At 46.0% G+C, this 26,008-nt stretch overlaps 1 long non-coding RNA gene and 1 pseudogene across 1 annotated transcript; both read right to left on the bottom strand.

The window, feature by feature from the left end:
- Nucleotides 1-1,258: 1,258 nt before the first annotated feature.
- Nucleotides 1,259-25,606, bottom strand: LOC124622592. The gene is made up of 2 exons (XR_006980656.1): nucleotides 25,345-25,606; nucleotides 1,259-1,554 (listed from the first exon to the last, which is right to left on the bottom strand). It is a non-coding gene; the product is annotated as an uncharacterized LOC124622592 (long non-coding RNA).
- Nucleotides 24,821-24,938, bottom strand: LOC124560677 (annotated as a pseudogene).
- Nucleotides 25,607-26,008: the final 402 nt, after the last annotated feature.

The following is a 26,008-nucleotide window of genomic DNA, read 5'->3' as shown; positions in this document are numbered from 1 at the left end:
CGCGCTCATTTTCAATACTTTCGTATGGATGCTTTGTACCCTAGATTCGACATTTATGCCTATTCACTTTCCCATTAGTGTGAAAAGTGGCTTCGTCGCTAAAAATTAAGCGATCAACAATGCCATCCCCATACTCGTTTAATTGTTGCAACTGCGAACAAAACTTGAAATGCTTGTCTTTGTCGTCGTCATTGAGCTTCTGCACTAGCTCCAATTTGAATGGTTTCATAGACTGCTTCTGTCGCAGGACTTTCCACACTGTCATTGGAGCCATTTCGAGTTCACGGGATGCACGACGCATTGATTTCTTTGGACTCCTTTTGAATGTCACTTAAACGTGCTCCACACTCAATTCACTCACACTGGGACGTCCGCTTCTCTTTGCCAGGCACAAGCAATCCGTCGTTGTTGTGCCAGTGGTAAACGGCCTTCCTTGTTGGTGCCTTCTTACCGTACTTGGTTCTAAACATCCGTTGAACAGCTGTAGCACACTTGTTTTTGTCGAACTCCAACACACAGAAATCTCGATCCGCACCTGAACTCGCCATGTTTGCGACTAGTGCTGACTATCGGCAAATTACCAAACTACGCTGTGGCGGTATACATGGAAAAAAAAAACTTTCAGGCTTTCTCTTCAAAACGACATATGTATGACATCTGTACAATGATTGGTTCTTGTGCAACAAATAATTGAAAGTGTTTCCAGACTTTATGTACACCCTGTACTTGATATGTTTGACGTTTCAAACAAAAATGCAATACGTAATTTGCAAAAGCAACAATCACTTTAGAAGTGACGCCTTTTCTATGTGTTGAGTAAGATGATTCGTTACAGATATTACACCCATAATTGACATCATATTGGCAAAACTTCAATTCCAAATTCATGTAGTGGTTCAAAGGAGTTTGCAGTACCATCTTCTCTTTCCTGGTGTGTTCTTTGATTTATCCTGTGCACCTGAATGCACTTCATGTAGAGATTTGAGCAACGTGGTATATTCTTCTGAACTACAACTGAGAACAATAGTAAAATGAAACAGCCATTTCGTGCTTCCTGTCGTGGCTTCGATAGCTAAAGGTATGTGACACATCAGCGCATCTCGTCATGAAGTGGCCTGAAACGTCTGTTTTAAATCTATGCTTCGTCAAACGAGGATGAAACACAGATGAGGACAATTTTTAACCCTACAGTAATTAATTTTTTATATTTAATGCAAAAATTACAAGTTGTACTAATGAATGACCACTGAAAAAACAATTTTCAAACAACTAAATATTTTATTGTGAGTGCGAAAGTTCGATGTTGCAGCTACAAAAACACATTTGAGAATGTAGAAATAGTAATGTCTTCTTTGGACAAACGATTTCATTTCTCACAGAACAGTCTTTTCATTTTTCTTACTTCTTACAATGCAACACAAACATTTCTTCAGATTCCTTAAAGAATTCATTTTCCTTTCATTACTCAATTATCTATTTTCTTCTTTCAGTTTCGGAGGTAACAGACATTCTATGGTAACAGATATTCTTTGCCGCTCGCAGAATCTCCCTCATCTAAAACAAAATAAAAACGGCATCCATGTACTGAAAATGTCTACAATGGTACAAATAAACTATATCTAGTACTATAAAAATTGTTTCAAAGTAAGTGCTCAGCACTTGATTCAGGAAGAGAAATAACATTTCTCAGATAATTCTGCGAAAAATTTCGAAGCGACAAGTGTTATATGACTATACTTGTCTTTTCAAGAGGATTGAAATACGGTAAAAAAGTAAATTGTTCCACTAAGAGATAAATTTGCTTCATCATCTGTGTCGATATAAGAGTTAAGAGGTTTGAACAAGTAACAAAATTTCGTGCAGAACTCTACTGGGGTGTTCCTACTCACTTGACAGAACGGCGAAAGGTGTAATTCCCCCCCCCCCTTCTCCCCTCCCCCCCCCCCCCAGTATGACTACCTTCCGACAGTTTTTTTCCATGCAGATTTAGCAAATTTTGTGTGTGTGTTTAACGGCGGCACAAACAACTGACCATTGAGACGTGGCACAAGAACTGGGTGGGACAAGCGTTTGGCACAGTGATCAGCAGAGAAAATTTAGGCTTTTGGTGCTACATGTATCAAGAGTTTCATTCATGGTACAATAAAAACAAACTACGTAAAACACAAGTAGAGCCTACTTACAGTTGTCTTACACGTTATGATTGAGCAATACAGCGGATGAACAATGACAGAGCATACGGCGAGTTCGTTCGTTCGTTTGGAAGGTAGGCCGACTGTGTTTGCCCCCTTTCGGACGGCCGGCTATAACAGAATCAAGGCGTACGCCCTGCAGTCTCTCTCAAACGATTTTACAGAAACTATTTGGTAAAAAAAAAAATCGTTTTTGCGTTGCTTAAAACTTTATGTATCAGCTTCACGACGATGTGCCCACAATTTCGTTAATGGTCATAGTTATTGTGATATTTACACTACTGGCCATTAAAATTGCTACACCACGACGTGCTACAGACGCGAGATTTAACCGACAGGAAGAAGATGCTGTGATATGGAAATGATTACCTTTTCAGAGCATTCGCACAAGGCTGGCGCCGGTGGCGACACCTACAACGTGCTGACATGAGGAAAGTTTCCAACTGATTTCTCATACACAAACAGCAGTTGACCGCCGTTGCCTGGTGAAATGTTGTTGTGATGCGTCGTGTAAGGAGGAGAAATGCGTACCATCACGTTTCCGACTTTGATAAAGGTCGGATTGTAGCCTATCGCGATTGCGGTTCATCGTATCGCGACATTGCTGCTCGCGTTGGTCGAGATCCAATGACTGTTGACAGAATATCGAATCTGTGGGTTCAGGAGGGTAATACGGAACGCCGTGCTGATCCCAACGCCCTAGTATCACTAGCAGTCGAGATAACACGCATCTTACCCGCATGGCTGTAACGGATCGTGCAGCCACGTCTCGATCCCTGAGTCAACAGATGGTGACGTTTGCAAGACAACCACCATCTGCACGAACAGTTTGACGACGTTTGCAGCAGCATGGACTATCAGCTCGGAGACCATGGTTGCGGTTACCCTTGACGCTGCATCACAGACACGAGCGCCTGCGATGGTGTACTCAACGACGAACCCGGGTGCACGAATGGCAAAACGTCATTTTTTCGGATGAATCCAGGTTCTGTTTACATCATCATGATGGTCGCATCCGTGTTTGGCGACATCGCGGTGAACGCACGTTGGAAGCGTGTCTTCGTCATCGCCATACTGGCGTATCACCCGGCGTGATGGTATGGGGTGCCATTGGTTACACGTCTCGGTCACCTCTAGTTCGCATTGACGCCAGTTTGAACAGTGGACGTTACATTTCAGATGTGTTACGACCTGGGGCTCTACCCTTTATTCGATCCCTGCGAAACTCTACATTTCAGCAGGATAATGCACGACCGCATGTTGGAGGTCCTGCACGGGCCTTTCTGGATACAGAAAATGTTCGACTGCTGCCCTGGCCAGCACGTTCTCCAGATCTCTCACCAATTGAAAACGTCTGGTCAATGGTGGCCGAGCAACTGGCTCGTCACAATACGCCAGTCACTACTCTTGATGAACTGTGGTATCGTGTTGAAGCTGCATGGGCAGCTGTACCTGTACACACCATCCAAGCTCTGTTTGACACAATGCCCAGGCGTATCAAGGCCGATATTACGGCCAGAGGTGGTTGTTCTGGGTAATGATTTCTCAGGATCTATGCACCCAAATTGCGTGAATATGTAATGGCATGTCAGTTCTAGTATAGTATATTTGTCTAATGAATACCCTTTATCATCTGGACTTCTCACTTGCTGTAGCAATTTTAATGGCCAGTAGTGTACATGCAAGACACTGTGCAAAACTCGAAAAAAGTGTGTAATGAAAAATAGGGATCTCTATGACTTTCCGTTTGATGCATATTACATAATATGTTGCTGCACATAAAATTTAGTTAACATATTGAATTTTACTTTAGACTTGGGTGGACGTCTCTATCTGTCACAAATCTCGAGAAAACTGATCGGATTTAACGCACTCATTTGCAGTGCGGATGATAGCGATGAAGCCAGAGTGGAATATCTTACAACATTCCTCATATTTCATAAGCGGTTTGAAATATCGCAAGGAAATTTTGGCAATTGATAGCACACCATATGGCTATTGCGCAAAACTTCATTATCTACGTCCGCAGCTCGTAGTCTAGTGGCTAGCGTTGCTGCCTCTGGATCACCGAGTCCTGGACTCGATTCCCAGCCGGGCTTTAGTATCTCTGCCCGGGGCCTGGATGTTTGTGTTGTCCTCATCATTTCATCATCATCATCATTCGTGATAGTTGCTAGATTGGACTGCGTTAAACATTGGACTGTGTAAAAATTGGGACTTTGTACAGGCGCTGATGGCCGCGCAGTTGAGCGCCCCACAAACCAAACATAATCATCATTCATTATCTACTGTGGCATTCCACTAACTGCAGACTTTTTCGATGAAAGAATGTAATTTTTAAGGGCCATTGATAGCTGGTGAACCGAGAAATGCTATGGATTTGGAACAACATAAATGAAGACATTACAAGTTTATTTTTATACTGAGGATGTGCTTTTTCATAAGCTATTACCTTACTTCTGCAAAATTCCTCATTTCATAAACTTAATAAACCACTGTTTCAGAATTTTCTCCCAGTTGTGTCTGCACAACACAATAGTGAGGTGAAATTGTGTAAGCTTCTCTGTCTTTTGACAAAAGAAGCGAATTTTAACATGGCAACAAGAGGAATGTGTAGGTTTTACTCAAAATTCGTCACTCCTGACGCTTCTCTGAAAGTAATAAATGGTTAACAAATCAGGTGAATATAAAACGCTGCTTTTGTTGAACTCTTTTTAGACTTACCAAAGCAGATGTGACAGTAGATCTCTTTGAGTGGCCACAATGCAAGTGTAGGCGTGTAGGGATTCCGCTTAATATTTACAAAAAAATGTGAGCAGTTTAGAATGGCATTCCCCTCTAGTGGTCGGCATTTCCCCTACAGTGCCCGGCAGCAACCTCTGTCATTACCGCTCTCTCTACGAGTGCCTTGTCACCTGCACATCTGCCGGCCACGCTACCCTATGCGCCACCTGCACCTCGGTTGAGTAGAGATGAACAGAGTATAGCTGTCTATAGGCACATCGATTAACATTTCGGCAATATTATTAATCAGCTGCAGAAGGCTTATTCTCGAATTCTTTACTATTTACAACGCAGATTGTATCAACCAAGACCCGCCAGGGTAGCCGAGAGCGCTAATGCCCTGCTTCCTGGACTCGGGTGGGCGCGCCGGCCCCAGATCGAATACGCCCGGCGGATTAACGACGAGGGCCGGTATGCCGGCCAGCATGGATGTGGTTTTTAGGCGGTTTTCCACATCCCGCTAGGTGAATACTGGGCTGGTCCCCACGTTCCGCCTCAGTTACACCACTCACAGACATTTGGAAACGTTCGCACTATTTCATGACTTACACTAAACTTAGACAGCTGGGGTACACTACTTCCGTCCCAGGGGGTTCGAGGTGGCGTCAGGAAGGGCATCCGGCCACCCTCTGTAATTAACACTGCCAATGCCGTAATAACAGAGCCGACCTTGCGTTGTAGCGGGACAAAGGCCCCGAGAAAGAAAGAAAGATTTTATCAACCAAAGCTTGGCAGCAGCGATAGCACTGGTTGCTGGGGCATGTACATTGGATATATACTCCACGTTTTGTACTTCCTTCACCGTGGCGTCCAATCCTTGGTCTTACAAAACAGGAAACGTACGATCAAGTGATATATTTGCTTCAGAATCCCTCCCCGATAGGGTTGCCATAATCCAAGGACGAAAATCAAGGACAAAATTCGGTGATTATAAAGATGTGGTTGAAACACGGACCGATATGCTGTGCAAGTGACCATTGGTTTGCATTTCAGTTGAATCCTCATCATTACTTTACAGAGTAATTATGAAGATGTGGTTGAAAACTGGAATCATCAATGTCCTTCCACGTTTCTGCAGGTCAGCCAAATTACCATAATTCAAACAGTAATTCTATCAGCAAAGGAGTTTTAATTAACATGGAAAATTAATCCAAGCATTAATCGTGTCTATAAAGGAGTGGTCGATGATGAAGAAAATGAATTGCAATTGACATTAAATAACTTTTTAGTTAATGCATTGAACACACATTATTAACATGTACACAATCATGCTGCTACAATTGATATATATCTTTCACTTTATGCTTTAAACCAGTACACTTCGCACAGCTGAATGTTAACTTTACACGACCAAAGAATAACAGATACCGACAGCAGAGACGTTGTACGCCAACAGCGGAAAACTGAAACAATCGCAAAGAATCGATTATTACACTGCTTCCACAGTCTGTTCTGAAAATAGCCGAGTGATTCTGAAGTGACACGGAATATCAGCACAGGTTTCAACGGCTATCGTCAAGTTTGCACGAGTTATGAAACTCTTGATCGGAGGCCAGTGGCAAAAACTTACGAAAAAATTTTTTTTACTTACTAGCCACTTTTTTCGCCGACATTTTCCTCTTTGTCCAGGAGACCCGTCTTCGAGCATAAAATCGCGGGCTGTCCGCGAAATCCGCGACGTATGGTAACCCTACTCCCCGACCGTTGAGATCCAACAGTACTGTAGCCAAGTAGCAATAAGACTTCAATTATTGAACGTAAACGTGCTGTGCAGACAACAGCTGTGTGAACAAAGTGCACTGTTGCCATACAAACGATGTTAATGACAGACGTTTGCTCGGTAGTAGACATTTCTTTATGATTCTAGTCGGACAAAATAACAGTGTTAAAGTCGGTCTGTGAGAACAGCATAAGTATACTGTCGCAGGTCGGAGAAAAGCTTCTCCTCGTAGGCAAACACTGGAATATGATTGGTGGGAAACTCGCCTATCTTTCCTGGCTGATTTTCATACCGTCTTTTTCCAATTGGGTTTTAAGTCCTTTCTCTGTCTGCGCCTTGGTCATTCCTTCAGTAAGGCCCTGTCTGTGTGTACTATCACAACGGTCATGGTTTAGCGATATGCACATATACAGATGGCGGTAGTACAAGAGGGCAGTGCATTGGGGAGCTGTCATTTGTACTCAGGTGAACCATGTGAAAAAGTTTCCAACTTTAGGGAATTCAATATTCTGCGAACGACAATATCAAGAGAGTGCCGAATATACGAAATTTCAGACCTTACTTCGCACCACGGACAACGCAGTGGACAATGGCGTTTGCATAGAGTTGTTACAGCTAAGAGGCAAACAACACTGCATGAAATAACAGCAGAAATCGCTGTGGAACGTCTCTGTTAGGATAGTGCGGCGAAATTTGGCGTTAACAGGCTATGACAGCAGACGACCGACGCGAGTGCCTTTGCTGACAGCACGACATCACCTGCAGCGCCTCTCCTGGGCTCGTGACCGTATCGGTTGGACCCTAGAAGACTGGAAAACGGTAGCCTGGTCAGAAGGGTCCTGATTGAAGCTGGTAAGACACGACGGTAGAGTTGGAGTGTGGCCCAAACCCCACGCAGCTAGGGACCCAGGTTGTCAACAAGGCACTTTGCAAGCTGGCTCCATGATGGTAAGGGCTGCGTTTTTGTGGACTGGACTGGGCCCCCTGGAACTGAACCGATCATTGACTGCAAATGGTTATTTTAGTCTATTTGGAGACCATTTGGAGCTATTCATGGACTTAATGTTCCCAAACATCGATGGAATTTTTATGGGTGACAGTACGCCTTATCACCAGGCTACAGTTGTTCACTATTGGTTTGAAGAACATTCTGGATAATTCTAATGAACGATTTGGCCACTCATATTGCCTGACGCGAATCCTCTCGACCATTTATGGGTCATAATCGATAGATCATTTCGAGCACAAAATCCATGGAAGGCTACAGATGCTGCATGGCTCAGTATTTCTGTAGGGGAGTTCCAAAGACTTGTTGAGTCCATGCGACGTCGAGTTGCTGCACTATGCCGGGCAAAAGGAGATCCAACACGATGATAGGAGGCAGCCCATGAATTTTGTCACTTCCGTGTATTTACCGAAAACCTCTTTTCGGTATTTCGAGCCGTATGTCAGGAAGAGTAGTAGTTGGTACTTAGTGCCCATATATATACGTTCCTTAAAGCGCAAGAAAGCATGAACGGGGAAAGTCGCATGCAGTTTGACGTGGTACAAAGAATATGTCAGTACTGCATGGCGTCGAGTTCTGTTAGGAAACCGGGATTTCATCCTTTCTCTGTAGTCTATACAAAGAGAGTGAACAAGCCGAAAAATAGAAAATGGTCATGGTCGCTGGAAAAAATGGATGACCTGACAGGAGGAGTAGAGAAGCTTGGCATTTCTTAGAAAAGAAAAGGACCAATACCCATTTTGAATGTAATTACGGATGAGTAAGGTTGGGTTGTTTTGGGGGAGGAGACCAGACAGCGAGGTCATCGGTCTCATAGGATTAGGGATGGACGAGGAAGGAAATCGGCCGTGCCCTTTCAAAGGAACCATCCTGGGATGAGTAAGGATAATTATCAATTCCTAATGGAGATTACACTACTGGCCATTAAAATTGCTACTCCAAGCGAGTAATTCAGGTGATAAAGGGTATCCATTGGACAAATATACTATACTAGAACTGACATGTCATTTACATTTTCACGCAATTTGGGTGCATAGATCCTGAGAAATCAGTACCCAGAACAACCACCTCTGGCCGTAATAACGGCCTTGATACGAATGGGCATTGAGTAAAACAGAGCTTGGATGGCATGTACAGGTACAGCTGCTCATGCAGATTCAACGCGATACCACAGTTCATCAAGAATAGTGACTGGCGTATTGTGACGATCCAGTTGTTCCGCCACCATTGACCAGACGTTTTCAGCTGGTGAGAGATCTGGAGAATGTGCTTGCCAGGGCAGCAGTCGAACATTTTCTGTATCCAGAAACATGCAGTCGTGCATTATCCTGCTGAAATGTAGGGTTTCGCAGGGATCGAATGAGGGGTAGAGCCACGGGTCGTAACACATGTGAAAGGTAACGTCCACTGTTCAAAGTGCCGTCAATGCGAACAAGAGGTGACCGAGACGTGTAACCAATGGCACCCCGTACCATCACGCCGGGTGATACGCCAGTATGGCGATGACGAATACAAGCTTCCAATGTGCGTTCACCGCGATGTCGCCAAACACGGATGCGACCACCATGATGCTGTAAACAGAACCACGATTCATCCGAAAAAATGACGTTTTGCCATTCCTGCACCCAGGTTCGTGCACCATCACATGCGCTCCTGTCTGTGATGCAGCGCCAAGGGTAACCGCAACCATGGTCTCCAAGCTGATAGTCCATGCTGCTGCAAACGTCGTCGAACTGTTCGTGCAGATGGTGGTTGTCTTGCAAACGTCCCCATCTGTTGACTCAGGGAACGAGACGTGGCTGCACGATGCGTTACAGCCATGCGGATAAGATACCTGTCATCTCGACTCCTAGTGATACGAGGCCGTTGGGATCCAGCACGGCGTTCCGTATTACCCTCCTGAACCCACCGATTGCACATTCTGCTAACAGTCATTGGATCTCGACCGCCGCGAGCAGCAATGTCGCGATACCATAAACCGCAATCGCGATAGGCTACAATCCGACCTTTATCAAAGTCGGAAACGTGACGGTACGCATTTCTCCTCCTTACACGAGGCATCACAACAACGTTTCACCAGGTATCCCAACGTTGAAAGTGTCGCCACCGGTGCCACCCTAGTGTGAATGGTCCGAAAAGCTAATCTTTTGCATATCACGGCATCTTCTTCCTTTCGGTTAAATTTCGCGCCTGCAGCGCGTCATCTTCGTGGTGTAGCAATTTTAATGGCCAGTAGTGTAATAAATCATGGTACTTGGATGAGGAAAGCAGTTACTGCTTCCGAGAATATATCTGCTACTCTACGATTCCATGCCACTGGTGAACGGAAGTCTGTCAAAAAAGAATACAATGTAGAAAGCTCACTGCCAGCATTACTTCTCTTCGAAGACACAATGAATGTCTTCCGCGGTAATTCTGCGAGTATAGTTTTTCTTTTCTTTTTAATTTCCTTCACTGCTGACTGTGGCCTACACTCCTTTAATGTGCTCCATTTTTCCCCTAAATACTGTGTCGCGTCGTTTCCTGTTGTGATAATCTTCACTTCTGGCTTTCTCGCAGGCTATCTTCATCGCTTAAAAGCGCAATTGTAAGTGAACGATTGACTTCTGTCGGCAGCATTCGTGTGACGTGGTATGCTCTTTGATGCCCCGACGTTTGCCTTCGGTTCTGAGCAACATGCAACAGCAAGGTAGAGGTAGCGAGTCTAGGGCCTCTGCGTGGAAGGATTATCAAATGTATTTATCAATCCCGCTTGACTATGTCGGTATCTGGTAGAATGCTCATTTTAATTTCAAAGTGTTTGGATCGTATCGGTTGGACGCCGGTGACCAGGTACTTGAGAGAACAGATGCCACTCTCTTCACTTACCAGGGCGGGCAGTATGTCAACAGCCACCTCATGTTTGTGAATTCCCGCTACCGCTGCAAACCCTGCAATTTCGCCATCTCGTCTAAAAGGCACTCAAGGAAAGCCCCGCTAAAGCGCACTCGTAACCAAATCATAATTATATTAAGGTATGCTGGGAAGCAGGGCTGGTTAGCCACGAATAAAAATAACAGAAATGCAATAACCTTCAAAAGTAATTGAGAGACGGTTGCCCACTAATAAACCAGCAGTTAAAATAGCGGTGGACTGACAGTTACAGTGGCGTTTGGCACCTATTGTTTATGACGAGAGCACAAGAAAGGCAGTGGCATCAGGAGAACGCGTTCACTTACGTGCCTTGTGTGATATTTCCATCCGCATGTTAAACATAATTCTTCTTACAAATCACGTACTGACTACGAAGGGAAGCTTTACTCACGTTAGCCATTTCTAGAACTCCAGAAATCTATCTCAGACCCTTTGTACTTGAACACAGTAACAACAAGGAAAAATAATATGTGAATAACTTTCACTCGAATTGATCATTTTTGTACTGCCTCGCAGATCTTTCAATAATGATACTAAACTACACTCTTTCTCGTCTGCGGATAATAAACCCTAATAAAGGATCGGTGTTCAGTATTTTCATCACGCTACCAGCCGGTCACCTGCGTATTTAATCTTTCGAAGATGCAACCATCAGAAATCTTGCAGGCGCTAAGTCACGTGCCGAAAGCACTTACCCATCCGCCTACCGTCGCTTTAATAACCATCACAGTTGGAAATGATACTTGTACCTGTGGTGTCACCGCCAGACACCACACTTGCTAGGTGGTAGCCTTTAAATCGGCCGCGGTCCGTTAGTATACGTCGGACACGCGTCTCGCCACTATCAGCCACACGACAGGTCTAGAGAGACTTCATAGCACTCGCCCCAGTTGTACAACCGACTTTGCTAGCGATGGTTCACTGACAAAATACGCTCTCATTTGCCGAGACGATAGTTTAGCATAGCCTTCAGCTACGTCATTTGCTACGACCCAGCAAGGCGCCATATTCAGTCACTATTGATATTGTGAATCATGTACCATCAAGAGCGACGTTCATCATTAATGGATTAAAGTGAAGTATTCCACCAGCTATGTCCGTTTTTCTAAATTCTAATTTCCTTGTCCTGTTCCAGACCTCACGCCAGCCTGTGTGAGCTAAAACGCGTGCATTTCGGCCTCCTCTAGTAACACGGTGTTGGCTCTCCTGCCAACCACAACATTGGCGACGAGGCAAAACCGCGTTCTTATCGATATTGCCCTGCTTTACTCGTGTAATGGCTTCGCCACAATCTCCAGATGTACTGTCCGAATTTTATCACTTACAGAATCAGCAGACGCAGGCATTACTGGATGCCCTTGGACAGCTCGTCCAGGGTCAACGTGCAATGCAAAACGATGCGGCAGCCGCCGCTCCACTGCTAACGCAGTCACAACATGCAGTCACAACACGCAGTTGCACCAACTTTTCGACCTTTTCATGCTGCACTGGAAAGCTGGATGAAGTAGTCACGCCAATTTGGATTCCATCTCGCCGCCTACAGAATTCAAGGTAATGAGCGGCAGCCTTTTTTGTTATCATCAGTTGGGGTGAACACATACCGTGTGATAGTCAAATTATTTCCCCGACACGACGTAGCAACTCTGTCCTACGAAGAAATTTTGTCTCCATTAGATGCATATTTCAAAGAATCAGTCAATGTAGTTGCCAAACGGTATACCTTCTTTCGTACAAAACGTACGGCAGGTCAGACTAATCGGGAGTGGGTTGCAACCTTGGAAGGCCTTACTAGGGATTGTGCTTTTGAGTGTCAATGTGGACTCCCTTATTCAGATACTATGGTACGTGATGCAATTGCACAGAACGTTTCTGATGTTCGTATAAGGGAACAGATTTTGAAACTAGTCAGTCCCTCCCTTCAACAAGTGATGGACATATTGGATCAGCAGGACACACTTGACTTTGAAACTTCACCAGCCATGTGTCAGGTTAACTGGCCCGCCGGGCGAGCTGCACGGAGCAGTAAACAGCCCTCGCGCCCGTCCGCACCGCTGCTGCCAGGCTCTCAGCCACGTGTGCCCCGCCAGCAAGCAAATGCAGTGCTAAAATCCTGCCTGCAGTGCGCTACTAGACATTCGCGTGAGAATTGCCCATCACGCCAAGCTATTTGCTTTTATTGTAATAAAAAAAGGGCATATTCAGAGTGTTTGCCAGAAAAAGCTCAGATCAGAAGCTCAAAACCATTCCAGGCCCTTTGCTTCGCGCCAGAATCGGAATCGAACCAAGGATACTCAGGCTCGCGAAACTTCGCCCATGGAAATTCATGTAGTTCATTCCACTCCACCCAGTGCCACTCTCTCTAACAGTGACTGTGTTTGTCCCACAAATAGTGTGCATTGACATCACCGGAACTCCCGTCAAGTCGCAAGTGATTTTGTACCAGTGTCAGTTCACGTTGCACGAGACAGTTGCTCTTGTCATCAGCAGGACAATAAACTTTTTGTGGACTTGGACATTAACGGCAAAGTGATACCATTCCAGCTCGATACCGGGGCTGCAGTTTCACTGATCAATCAAGGCACTTACAAACTGCTGCGCACACCTCCATTGCGTGCCGCAAATGTTAAGTTAACTAGCTATTCAGGTCAAGAGATCCCTGTGTTAGGACAGTGCAGCCTTCTTGCAACATACAAAGGACAAACAAAACTTGTGTCATTTTACATCCTCCGTTCTTCTTCTGCAGTGAACTTCTTTGGTTTCGATTTATTTCAGTTGTTTAACTTGTCTGTAGTAAATCAGGTCCTATCAGTGAACCAGACTGTGCCTTCTGAGAGTGTTTCTCGTCTATGTGAAGAATTTGCAGACATTTTTGTACCGGGCCTTGGTTGCGCTAAGAACTATAAAGCACATTTGGAACTGAAAGTAAACACGCAACCGAAATTTTTCAGAGAGCGCAAAGTTCCCCACGCATTGCGTGATGAGGTCACAAAAACATTACACGATTTGGAATCACAAGGTGTAATTGAATGTGTGCAGGCTTCTCTCTGGGCATCACCGTTAGTAATTTTGCCAAAACCTTCGGGAAAATTGAGACTTTGTGTGGACTTCAAGGCAACAGTGAATCCACAACTAGTGATTGCAACTTTTCCTTTACCCCGCCCGGAAGATCTTTTTGACAAACTGTGCCCGGGTAAATATTTTTCGAAGTTGGACCTCGCAGATGCGTACTTGCAAATACCGGTGGACGAAGAATCCCAGCGCGTTTTGGTGATTAACACGCATCTTGTGTTGTATCAATTGAGATGACTGCCATTCGGGTGTGCATCCGCCCCTGCATTATTTCAGCAATATCTACAAACTATTTGTGTGTCGGTCCCTACTGCAGCAAACTATATTGTGATCTCCGGAAAGACGGAAGAAGAACATTTAGCCCATCTCAGAACATTATTTCAGGTCTTGCGACAAAATGGTCTTCGCTTGCGGAAGGACAAATGTGTGTTTTTTGCTCGTGACTTGCCATACCTGGGACATGTACTCAATGCCCAAGGCATACATCCCAGTCCCATGCACCTTCGTGCCATACAAGACTTGCCTTCGCCGCAGAATTTGAAGCAGCTACAGAGTGTGCTGGGAAAAATAAATTACTATAACAGATATGTGCCGTATGCCTCTTCCATTTCAGCTCTGCTTCATCGCTTACACCGTAAAGGTGTTCCGTTCATCTGGACAATGGAATGCGTACGCGCCTTTCACCAGTTGAGATCGGCGTTGCTTTCCAATACTTGCCTTACGCCATTCGATCCCCAGAAGCCCCTTTTGTTGATGATGGATGCATCGGATTTCGGGATCGGTGCTGTGCTTGCGCACAAAGATGGATCGCACGATCGCCCTATTGCCTTTGCGTCCAAATTGCTCTCGTCTGCGCAAAGAAATTATTCACAGATCGAGAAAGAAGCATTGTCTCTCGTATTTGGTGTTACAAAGTTTCATGATTTCATTGATGCGGAAACCGATGACGTGGTCGTATCGTTTTCGATTTATTTTCGTCGTGTAGCTACAGCCACAGCTGCCGACCCTGTCCTTGCTACCGTTCTGCGTTTTGATGTTACGCAATGGCCCTTGTCAAAGTCACGGATCGGGGACCCGTTGGTTCGCCGATTTTTTGCTCACAAGGAGAGACTTTTTGTTCGACGTGGTGTTTTGCTGTTGCGTTCTGATAATGATCAGTCCAGGGTCGTGGTCCCACGTTCGTTACAGTCCTCTGTCTTACAGCTTCTCCACCAAGGACATTGGGGTATAGTGAGAACGAAACAACTTGCTCATCAGCACTGTACTTGGTTCGGAATCGATTCCGCGATTACGAACATGTGCTCTTCTTGCATGGTGTGTGCCGAACAACAATCAGCACCACCACGGAAATTCTTTGCATGGCCAAAAGACACTTCCCATTGGCAACGCTTACTCATCGATTTTGCTGGTCCATTCTGGAATGCTCGATGGTTGATTGTGGTAGATTCATTCAGTAATTTTCCTTTTGTTGTCCGGATGTCTTCCACGACGTCATCTGCCACCATCCATGCGTTATCTGCTATCTTTTGCATGGAAGGTCTTCCACAGACTATTGTTTCCGACAATGGCCCACAATTCATGTCCGCAGAATTTCAGTCATTCTGCAAGGCCAATGGTATTCAACATCTGACGTCCGCGCCGTTTTCGCCACAGTCAAACGGTGCCGCTGAATGATTGGCCAGGACTTTCAAGTCACAGATGTTGAAGTTAAAAGAGTCGCATTCTCGGGAGGACGCGTTATTGCTCTTTTTGTCCTCGTATCGCTCTCAGCCCCGAGATGGTCGCTCGCCGTCTGAGTTGCTCCACGGTCGCCCTCATCGAACCTTGATGTCTTTGCTACACCCGCTGCATCAGGTTCCTGCGCAGCGGCAGACACCTGCTTTTGCCCCGAGCGACGTTGTCTACTACCGCCACTACCGAGGTTCACGGCGTTGTCTCGAAGGGCGCATTCTTCGCTGCCTCGGACGCGCTATGTATCTGGTTTTGGGGGCTTCTGGTGAGGTGCGCCGGCATCTAAACCATCTGCGCCTCTGTCGTCGCACGGGATCTGCCGCTCGCCGTCTGCTTTCAGCGACGGTGCCGTCCGGTCAGCGCCCTGGGGACCCATCTACTGGCTCGCCTCAGCCCCAGGTGTTACCGACGCTGCCTTCCATTTTGCCCCATGGCGACGCGCCGCCGCCGCCGCCTGTTCTCCCGCCGGCGACGCCCGCAGTGGACGCTTCGCTGCAACCGCCGGGCGCCTCCCTGGGTCACGAGCCGCCGATCGCTTCCCGGGACCAGTTGTCCTCCGACATGGAACTCTTGCCCGCTACGGACCATGTGTCGTCTTTGCCCGTCGGGTGCCCCGGCCCGATGGAGGTCGACCCTTCGGTCCCTCCTGTCTCTCTACGGGCGCATACACCGCATGTTGGCGTGCACCCTGGAGCAGGTTTTCAGGCGTTTCCTAGCTCCCCGCGGTCCGAATGGCAGGGTGCGGGTGGCACAGCCTCGCCTGTTGTTAGGCTCCCCACCTCGTCGCATACGTCAACATGGGGTCCTCCCCACGCCGGGCAGAAGCCTTATAACACGACCGTGCGCCGATTTGCGGGGGAGGAATGTGGCGTCACCGCCAGACACCACACTTGCTAGGTGGTAGCCTTTAAATCGGCCGCGTTCCGTTAGTATACGTCGGACCCGCTTGTCGCCACTGTCAGTGATTGCAGACCGAGCGCCGCCACACGGCAGGTCTAGAGAGACTTCCTAGCACTCGCCCCAGTTGTACAACCGATTTTGCTAGCGATGGTTCACTGACAAAATACGCTCTCATTTGCCGAGACGATAGTTTAGCATAGCCTTCAGCTACGTCATTTGCTACGACCTAGCAAGGCGCCATATTCAGTTACTATTGATATTGTGGATCATGTACCATCAAGAGCGACGTTCATCATTAATGGATTAAAGTTAAGTATTCCATCAGCTACGTCCATTTTTCTAAATTCTAATTTCCTTGTCCTGTTCCAGACCTCACGCCAGCCTGCGTGAGCTAAATCGCGTGCATTTCGGCCTCCTCTAGTAACACGGTGTTGGCTCTCCTGCCAACCACAACAGTACCCACATTCAGAGTCATTTTCTACTCGTGCACGTTACTGCGTGTAATATTTGAGGAATAGCCTCTCGTTGCTCAGATGGTGTATCGGACACTCGAAACAGTGCCTGAAAAGCGATAGTATTCGGAAAATACTATATTACATCTGAAATGAACATTTTTGCCTAGCGCATCTACGTGACCTGCCTCTCAGTCAGCCCACTAGCGACTTCTACTTTAGAACGCTCCAACACCTTTGCTGGTGCCCCTCCACTGAAAATACGTTTCCGCACTCGTGATCACAGCAGATGTAACCGCTTTTGGAACTGAATGAAAACGCACGAGTTGGATCAGGGAAATCTGATCGATTAGGTATTGTCCTCAATTACCTTCTTTAGGTCACAAATAAAATAAACAGTCCCTAATCTATAGGCTTAAGAACTCCTGGGACTATTTTATGTTTTTGTGCGATACCTCGATCTATTGTAAGCAGACCAGTACGAGGATTCCACTTCGCCATAGCCGTTCTGCGCGATTTTAATCTGACAAGAAGGTCTACTACCTACGTGGAGATTCTTCTAGAACAATCGAGATATTTCTTGCGCTACTGCACAAACGACACGTACTGAGGTGACAGAAGACGTGGGTTAGAGATATGCATATATGCAGGTGGCGGTAGTATTGCGTACACAACGTATGAAAGGGTAATGCATTGGTGGAGCTGTCCTTTGTACTGAGGTGATTCATGTGAAAAGTTTTCCGACGTGATTACGGCTGCACGACGGGAACTAACAGACTCAACGCGAAGCTAGATGCACGTGATATTCCATTTCGGAAATCGTCAGGGAATTCAGTATTCCGAGATTTGCAGTGTCATGAGCGTGCCGAGAATACCAAATTTGAGGCATCACCTCTCACCACGGACGACGCAGAGGCCAACGGCCTTCGATTAACGACCGAGAGGAGCAGCGTATGTGTAGAGCTGTCGGTACTAACGGACAAGCAACACTGCGTGAAATGACCGCAGAAATCAATATGGGACGTACGACGAATATATCCGTTTGGACAGTGCTATGAAATCTGGCATTAATGGGGTATGGAAGCAGAGGACCGACGCGAATGCCTGTGCTAATAGCATGACATCGCCTGTAGCGCCTTTCCTGGGCTCGAGACCATATCGGTTTGACACGACTCAAAAACTGTGGCCTGGTCAGATGACTCCCGATTTCAGTTGGTAAGAGCTGGTGGTTGGTTTCACGTGTGGCACAGACCTCACGAAGCTATGAACCCAAGTTGTCGACAGGACACGGAGTAAGCCGGTGGCGGCTCTATAATGGTGCGAGCTGTGGTTACATGGAATGAACTGGGTCCTCTGGTCAACTGAACCGATCATTCATTGGTTCAAAAAATGGTTCAAATGGCTCTGAGCACTATGAGACTTAACAGCTGAGGTCATCAGTCCCCTAGAACTTAGAACTACTTAAACCTAACTAACCTAAGAACATCACACACATCCATGCCCGAGGCAGGATTCGAACCTGCGACCGTAGTGGTTGCGCAGTTCCAGACTGAAGCGTCTAGAACCGCTCGGCCACACCGGCCGGCGATCATTGATTGGAAATGACTATGTTCGGCTACTTGGAGACTATTTGCACCCATTCATGGACTTCATGTTTCCAAACAACGATCGAATTTTTGTGAATGGTAGTGTGTCCTGTCAATAGACCAGAACTGTTGGCGATTGGTTTGAAGAACGTTCTGGAAATTCGGGAGAATGGTTTGGCCAACCAAATCGCTCTACATGAATCCCATCGAATGTTTGTGGAACATAATCGAGAGATCAGTTCGTGCACAAAATCCAGCATCGACTATACTTTCGCAGTTATGGACGGTTATAGAGGCAGCGTGGCTCGGTGTTTCTGCAAGGGACCTCCAACAACTTGTTAAGTACATGTCACTTCGGGTTGTCGCACTGCGCCAGGCAAAAGGAGGTTCTACAAAATATCAGTAGGAATCCCATGACTTTTGTCACCTCAGTACGTGTCGTTTGTGCAGTAGCGCAAGAAATATCTCGATTGTTCTTGAAGAATCTCCACGTAGGTAGTAGACCTTCTCGTCAGATTAAAATCGCGCAGAACGGCTATGGCGAAGTGGAATCCTCGTACTGGTCTGCTTACAATAGATCGAGGTATCGCACAAAAACATAAAATAGTCCCAGGAGTTCTTAAGCCTATAGATTAGGGACTGTTTATTTTATTTGTGACCTAAAGAAGGTAATTGAGGACAATACCTAATCGATCAGATTTCCCTGATCCAACTCGTGCGTTTTCATTCAGTTCCAAAAGCGGTTACATCTGCTGTGATCACGAGTGCGGAAGCGTATTTTCAGTGGAGGGGCACCAGCAAAGGTGTTGGAGCGTTCTAAAGTAGAAGTCGCTAGTGGGCTGACTTCACTCTCGCCTTCCTACTCTAAGCGACTCGCTGGGTTAAATATGTAGGGTACGCACAGAAAGAAAGCGGGCCACTTGCACAGTGGATCCAAATGCGAGGGGTCTGATCCCAGTGTACCTAATGAGGCAGCACAAAATGGCAGCCGGGTGCCACCGCCGATCGTTGCAGTCTCATGGCTGCCGGTAAGCCAGAATGAACGAGACTATCTTTGATGTGAATCTTCAGGTTTTGGCGGCGCAAAGACTGTTCCATTAAGTTTCGGGTGTGCAGCCGCAAGAATTCTCCATCTTCTTCTAATATTTCGGGTGTATAACATTCAGCCATCTTCAGAGTGAGCAGCAAAACTACCGCTACAGTGCTCACTTCGTCCCTTTGTACTCGTGTACCGCGCAACTGCGAATGTGGCCACAGATGGAAATGCGCCAGAGACGTTGATCGGCGGCAGAGACGTGCACAATGCGCGAGTTACATCTATGACTCCGCAGTCGATCTGTGTTGGCATGTCGATATATTATTATGAGCTGCACTGACGGCGTCTTTGTGAGTTTATTACACAAAGTGCCGGATTCCATGACTTATCAAGGTTGAAACCACTCTCTCTATTAATAAATTGGTCGTCGAGCGAATCTCAATCGCCTCCTTCACTATCGAGTCCCAAAAAGATGATGTGGTTGCCAAAATTTCGGCGTGCTGTGCTAACGGAATCGAGGCGCACGCCATGGGATCTTCCCTAAACGATTTTACAGAAACTAATAAAAAAAAATGATTTTCACATTAGTGATAGCTTCGTATATCATGTTCAAAGTGAAGTGCCTATCGTTTCGTTGATGGCCATACTTTTTATGATATTATCATTTAAGTAAGACGCTGCGCAGTATTAGAGAAGTTTGCAATGAAAAATATGGGTCGATTTTTCTTGAGACTTGCGAGGTGGTCTCTGTCTCCAATCTCGAGAAAATGTAATTTATGTAGCACTTCGACCACACGCGCAAGACTGAAATATTCATAACATACCTCTTATCTCCTAAACCGTTCAAAATATCGATACGAGATTTTGGCAGGTGATAATATGCGAAGAGGAAAGTATTTTACCAAATGGTTAACATACGGAACTTGCTTATTTACGTCGATATAGCCGAAGCTAAAGTTTTTATTCATTTTTTCAACCAATATTGTAATTTTTAAAAAGTCATCGATAGCAAGTGAAAAGAAAATTCGCTTGTATGAAAATAAACGTGAAAGTACTTTTGTTACAGCAAGCCGACACAATGATGTTGCTTACTGTTTGTTTAATAAGACGCTCTGTTTCAAGATTCTGTCACAATAGCTACTGCAAGATGAGTTATGACAAAAAAGCAAAATTGAACCTGTCAAAGAGAGAAATGAAGGCATTCCTCATAACTTGTGAAGCGTCTTCAAAAGATAAATGGTTAACAATTCAGAGAAAAATACATCGCCAATTCTGTAGCCAGTTGTGCAGAATCCTGCTATGTTCTGCAACTCGTCAGAGTGTTCACAGCGTCAGAGTAACGAAAGAGTAATTAGGTTAGTTCTACTTTGCGGCAGAAGGGCATTATTGTTCTATAAGAAACAACGAATTTGGTGGTTGTGTATCTGTTGATGACAATGTTATAAAAACATGATCATCATTACCTTATGAATCACTGGAAACTATGCATTAAATTTAAAATAGATTATAAAAATATATAATATATCTTTAAAACATTAGAAATAATTAAGGTGATGCTGCGAATTATTTTCAGATTTCGAAGCTGAAATACAGGGAGAAAATCCTTTGGTAAATGTCTGTTCCGGTTGTTCACTATTCAAAATACGATGGGTTACACGATTGCAGCAAAATTGGTACAGAATTGGCGACTTTTTTGTGTTTGAGTTATTAACCATTTCTCTTTCAAAAAAGTTTCATTAGTTATGAGGAACGGTTATATTTCTCTTGTTCACCGGTATAATTTTGCTTTTCGCCAACACAGCGTATAAATTGCAGAAACTCATCTTGCAGTAGCTATTGCGATAGAATCTTGAAACAGAGTGTCTTATTAAACAAACAATAAGTGACCAGAGTGGTCAATATCTTACAGAAAACCTCCTTGTGTCGGTTTGCTGTAACATAAGATGAGAAATTTCACGTTTATTTTCATACTAGCAAATTTTCTTTTCACTAGCTAAAAGTTATAATACTGGTTGAAGAAAATAAAATGAAAACTGTAGCTTCGGCTACATCGACGTACATAAGAAAGCTCCGTATGTTAAGCATATAACAAAATACTTTCATCTTTGCGTACTATCACCTGCCAAACTCTCGTATCGATATCTCGAACGGTTTAGGAAATGTGAGATATGTTATGAGATAGAAACCTCCTCCCAAGTCTAAAGAAAAATTCAGCATCTTAGCTAAACTGCATTCGGAGCAACATATGGTTTAATATGCACCAAGCGTGAAACCATAGCGACCCATGTTTTTCATTGCAAACTTTGTCGAATTTCGCGCAGCGTCTGACTTGTGTGAGAGTATCACAATAACTATGGACGGTTCTCCATGAAGCTGATGTAGAAACCTATATGTAACGCAAAAGAAAAAAAAAACAAATTTTTTAATGAATAGTTTCTGTAAAACGGCCTTGCCGCAGTGGTAAGACCGGTTCCCGTCAGATCACCGAAGTTAAACGCTGCCGGGCTGGGCCAGCACTTGGACGGATGACCATCCGGTCTGCCGAGCGCTGTTGGCAAGCGGCGTGCACGCTTGTGAGGCAAGCTGAGGAGCTACTTGATTGAGAAGTAGCGGCTGCGGTCTCGTAAACTGACATAAGGCCGGGAGAACGGTGTGCTGATCACATGCTCCTCCATATCTACATTCAGTGACGCCTGTGGGCTGCGGATGACACGGCGACCGGTCGGTTCTGTTGGGCCTGTTCGGGCGGAGTTTAGTTTGTAGTTTCTGTAAAACCGTGTGAGAAAGACTATAAAGCTAACAGAGCGCTCATGACGTTCTACTTCTAATGGCTGTGTTACACCTTGACTAGCAGGCTAACCAGCGTTCTCCGTGTGGACCCATGTACACTACCGAGATGCAGGCTAGCGGCTGTTTTTCGGTTCTTACACTAACGGAGTCGTCCGGTTGCCTAGTATTATTTCAATTGCTCCCTCTTACTTTAACTTGAATTCAAAATAAATAGTTTATTTCACGTCCTCTTATGGATGGCGTGAAATATTTCTCTGTAAATTTTGTTCATGCCTCTATTTAGTATTATTATAACTAAATGTAAGTAGAAAGAAAACTAGATGAGGATACATTTATATATTGGTACGTAACGTATCTGCTACGTTACAGGGGCCTCTTATGCGCTACATGGAACGTGTGTGTAGTAGAGATGGGTCGTTAGCTAACTAACGGGTCCAACAGAACAATTCACCAAGATGAACGGAACGAGCGAGGAACGAATTCTATGGAACGGTCTTTCATAGTTCACTTCTACATCTACATCTACATCCATACTCCGCAAGCCACCTGACGGTGTGTGGCGGAGGGTACCCTGAGTACCTCTATCGGTTCTCCCTTCTATTCCAGTCTCGTATTGTTCGTGGAAAGAAGGATTGTCGGCATGCTTCTGTGTGGGCTCTAATCTCTCTTATTTTATCCTCATGGTCTCTTCGCGAATTATACGTAGGAGGGAGCAATATGCTGCTTGACTCTTCGGTAACGGTATGTTCTCGAAACTTTAACAAAAGCCCGTACCGAGCTACTGAGCGTCTCTCCTGCAGAGTCTTCCACTGGAGTTTATCTATCATCTCCGTAACGCTTTCGCGATTACAAAATGATCCTGTAACGAAGCGCGCTGCTGTCCGTTGGATCTTCTCTATCTCTTCTATCAACCCTATCTGGTACGGATCCCACACTGCTGAGCAGTATTCAAGCAGCGGGCGAACAAGCGTACTGTAACCTACTTCCTTTGTTTTCGGATTGCATTCCCTTAGGATTCTTCCAATGAATCTCAGTCTGGCATCTACTTTACCGACGATCAGCTTTATATGATCATTCCATTTTAAATCACTCCTAATGCGTACTCCCAGATAATTTATGAAGTTAACTGCTTCCGGTTGCTGACCTGCTATTTTGTAGCTAAATGATAAGGGATCTATCTTTCTATGTATTCGCAGCACATTACACTTGTCTACATTGAGATTGAATTGCCATTTCCTGCACCATGCGTCAATTCGCTGCAGATCCTCCTGCATTTCAGTACAATTTTCCATTGTCACAACCTCTCGATACACCACAGCATCATCTGCAAAAAGCCTCAGTGAACTTCCGATGTCATCCACAAGGTCATTTATGCATATTGTGAATAGCAACGGTCCTACGACACTCCCCTGCGGCACACCTGAAATCACTCTTACTTCAGAAGACTTCTCTCCATTGAGAATGACATGCTGCGTTCTGTTATCTAGGAACCCTAGTCGCGGCTTTCTACTTATAGTTTCCGGGAACGGAAAACGGTCGGTCTCGTTCCCGCAACGGCACGTCGGCCGGTTTCGTTCCAGCCTCGGTCCCATTCCCGCCTGTCTCGGTCTCGGACGCGGCTGTCTACTTGTAGTTCCAGGGAACGGGAAATTGTCGGTCTCGTTCCCGAACGGCACATCGGCCGGTGTCGTTCCAGGTTCGGTCCCGTTCCCGTCTGTCTCGGTCTCGCTCGGCCGTACTCGTCATTCTTCGCGTGGCCACTCGTCGCAGTTCCACTGTCGACTCCTCATAGTTCAGTATCGAGTTGTTGTTGTTCGTTTCATTCGCTTCGCACGCCCATTCTAGATCTGTTTGACACCTTTTTTGAACTCTGAAAGTCTGGTTCTTTTCGTATTCTATTCAGCGTCCACGATCGGTAATTAAAATGATTGAGACGTATTTTATAATTACGTAGACTACATAAAAATTACGTAGTGTGTAATACGTACATCTTTTAAGGTAATAAAACGGCGTATCAGCTTTCTTCAGTGTTTCGATAAACAGCACAAGACATAGTTGTAAAAAGGCAAGATTTTGTTGTTGTTACAAAATCAAAGGACGTCGGCACACGAGCGGCCGTTTTCCGTCTTTCTTTGATCCAAGGTAAAAGAGCATGCTCACTGTTATGGAAGGCAGACCGACTTACAACCGAATGAAGCCAGCGCTTCGTAATCGAGTGAATAATCTCACATTTTGTAAAGGGAATATGATAGCTCCTACAATATTATTTCAGTGGTACAGTGTGGCGCACGAAAAATCGGCACCGAGTACTAGACTGCTCATTGTCGCTTACCAATCGTCATCTATTGTTTCGAAAATGTTTGCACTAGCTTATTTGTTATTTCTTCACTGCCTAATTATTACATGTTTATCTATTCTGCCCGTAGCGGTCAACAAAAAGCACTCTGTCTTCTGGCCACAAGTGGCCCATCGGGACCATCCGACCGCCGTGTCATCCTCAGCTCATGATGCGGATAGGAGGGGCGTGTGGTCAGCACACCGCACTCCCGGTCGTCATGATGGTTTTATTTGACCGGAGCCGCTACTATTCGGTCGAGTAGCTCCTCGATTGGCATCACGAGGCTGAGTGCACCCCGAAAAAAGGCAACAGTACATGACGGCCCGGATGGTCACCCATCCAAGTGCCGGCCGCGCCCGACAGCGCTTCACTTCGGTAATCTGACGGGAACCGGTGTATCCACTGCGGCAAGGCCGTTGCCAGCGGTCAACAAATCCTGCGTAATTGGCGAGCAGTCTGTACTCGGGGCCGGTTTTTAGTGCGCCACCTTATATTATTTCACTGCGATCAGCCACATAACGCTACAGTTGGCTAAACGAGATGTTTTGCAGAATCACGAAAATTACAAATGTGTGAGAATTCTGTTATGAATAAACACTCTGTACTTCAGGGTGGGAGGCAAGTGCCCCCTCTTGGTGCCATCCATCTTCAGTCACCTATGCTACTAATTTTTATAAGAACCATATACCAAGCACAATGAACAGTGAACGAGTAAATATGAAGTTCCCAAAAAAGAGCGATGACCAGTGAACTAGTTCCCAAGAATGAACGACTTTGCCCCTCTCTAGTGTACAGGCACACGTAGTTGTAGGTAGGTGGTTAAGGACCTGGTGTGCCGCTTCCACTTGTCGCGGCAGGTGCCGTCGCTGGCGACGCCCTGGCCGGGCGCGCAGGTGACGGGCCTGTCGGGTGCGTTGATGAAGCTGCGCAGCAGCGGCTCGAGGCTGGGGTCGGCGCGCAGCACGTCGCGCAGCGGCAGACGCAGCAGGCGGCGCAGCGTCATCAGCACGCGCGCGGGCAGCTGGCGCAGCAGGTGCGCGGCGCGCACGCTCAGGGTCTCGTAGACGGGCCGCCCCAGCGCCGCGCGCACCTCCGCCGGCCGGGACACCAGCAGCCGCGCCGGACCGCGCAGCAGCGCCTCCAGTCGCGGCTCGCCCAGCGCCTCCAGCTCCGCCACCACGCCCTCGTCCAGCAGCGACTCCAGCGGCTTCTCCAGGATCCCCTCTACCTCCCTGTCCCTCTCTCTCGTCTCGAACACTACCGCTTCCTCCCTGTCGTTCTCCGAGCTGTTGACAACATTACGGCAATACGTCAGAGCTTCTCATACTAAACAGTCATTAAAAATAAAGGATTCTGCACGACATTATCATAATAAAAGAAGCTCCAGTCCATTCGAAAAGACACTTTGCACTGGACTACGGACTACAGATGTACAGTAGTGGACAAAACGAGCGAGACCCCTCACCTTTTCGTTATGCTGATCCGCACAGC

This window comes from Schistocerca americana, chromosome 1 (genome assembly GCF_021461395.2).
Source record: "Schistocerca americana isolate TAMUIC-IGC-003095 chromosome 1, iqSchAmer2.1, whole genome shotgun sequence".
In the NCBI taxonomy this organism is placed as follows: Eukaryota; Metazoa; Arthropoda; class Insecta; order Orthoptera; family Acrididae; genus Schistocerca; species Schistocerca americana.
This window is presented reverse-complemented; position numbering and strand designations above follow the sequence as displayed.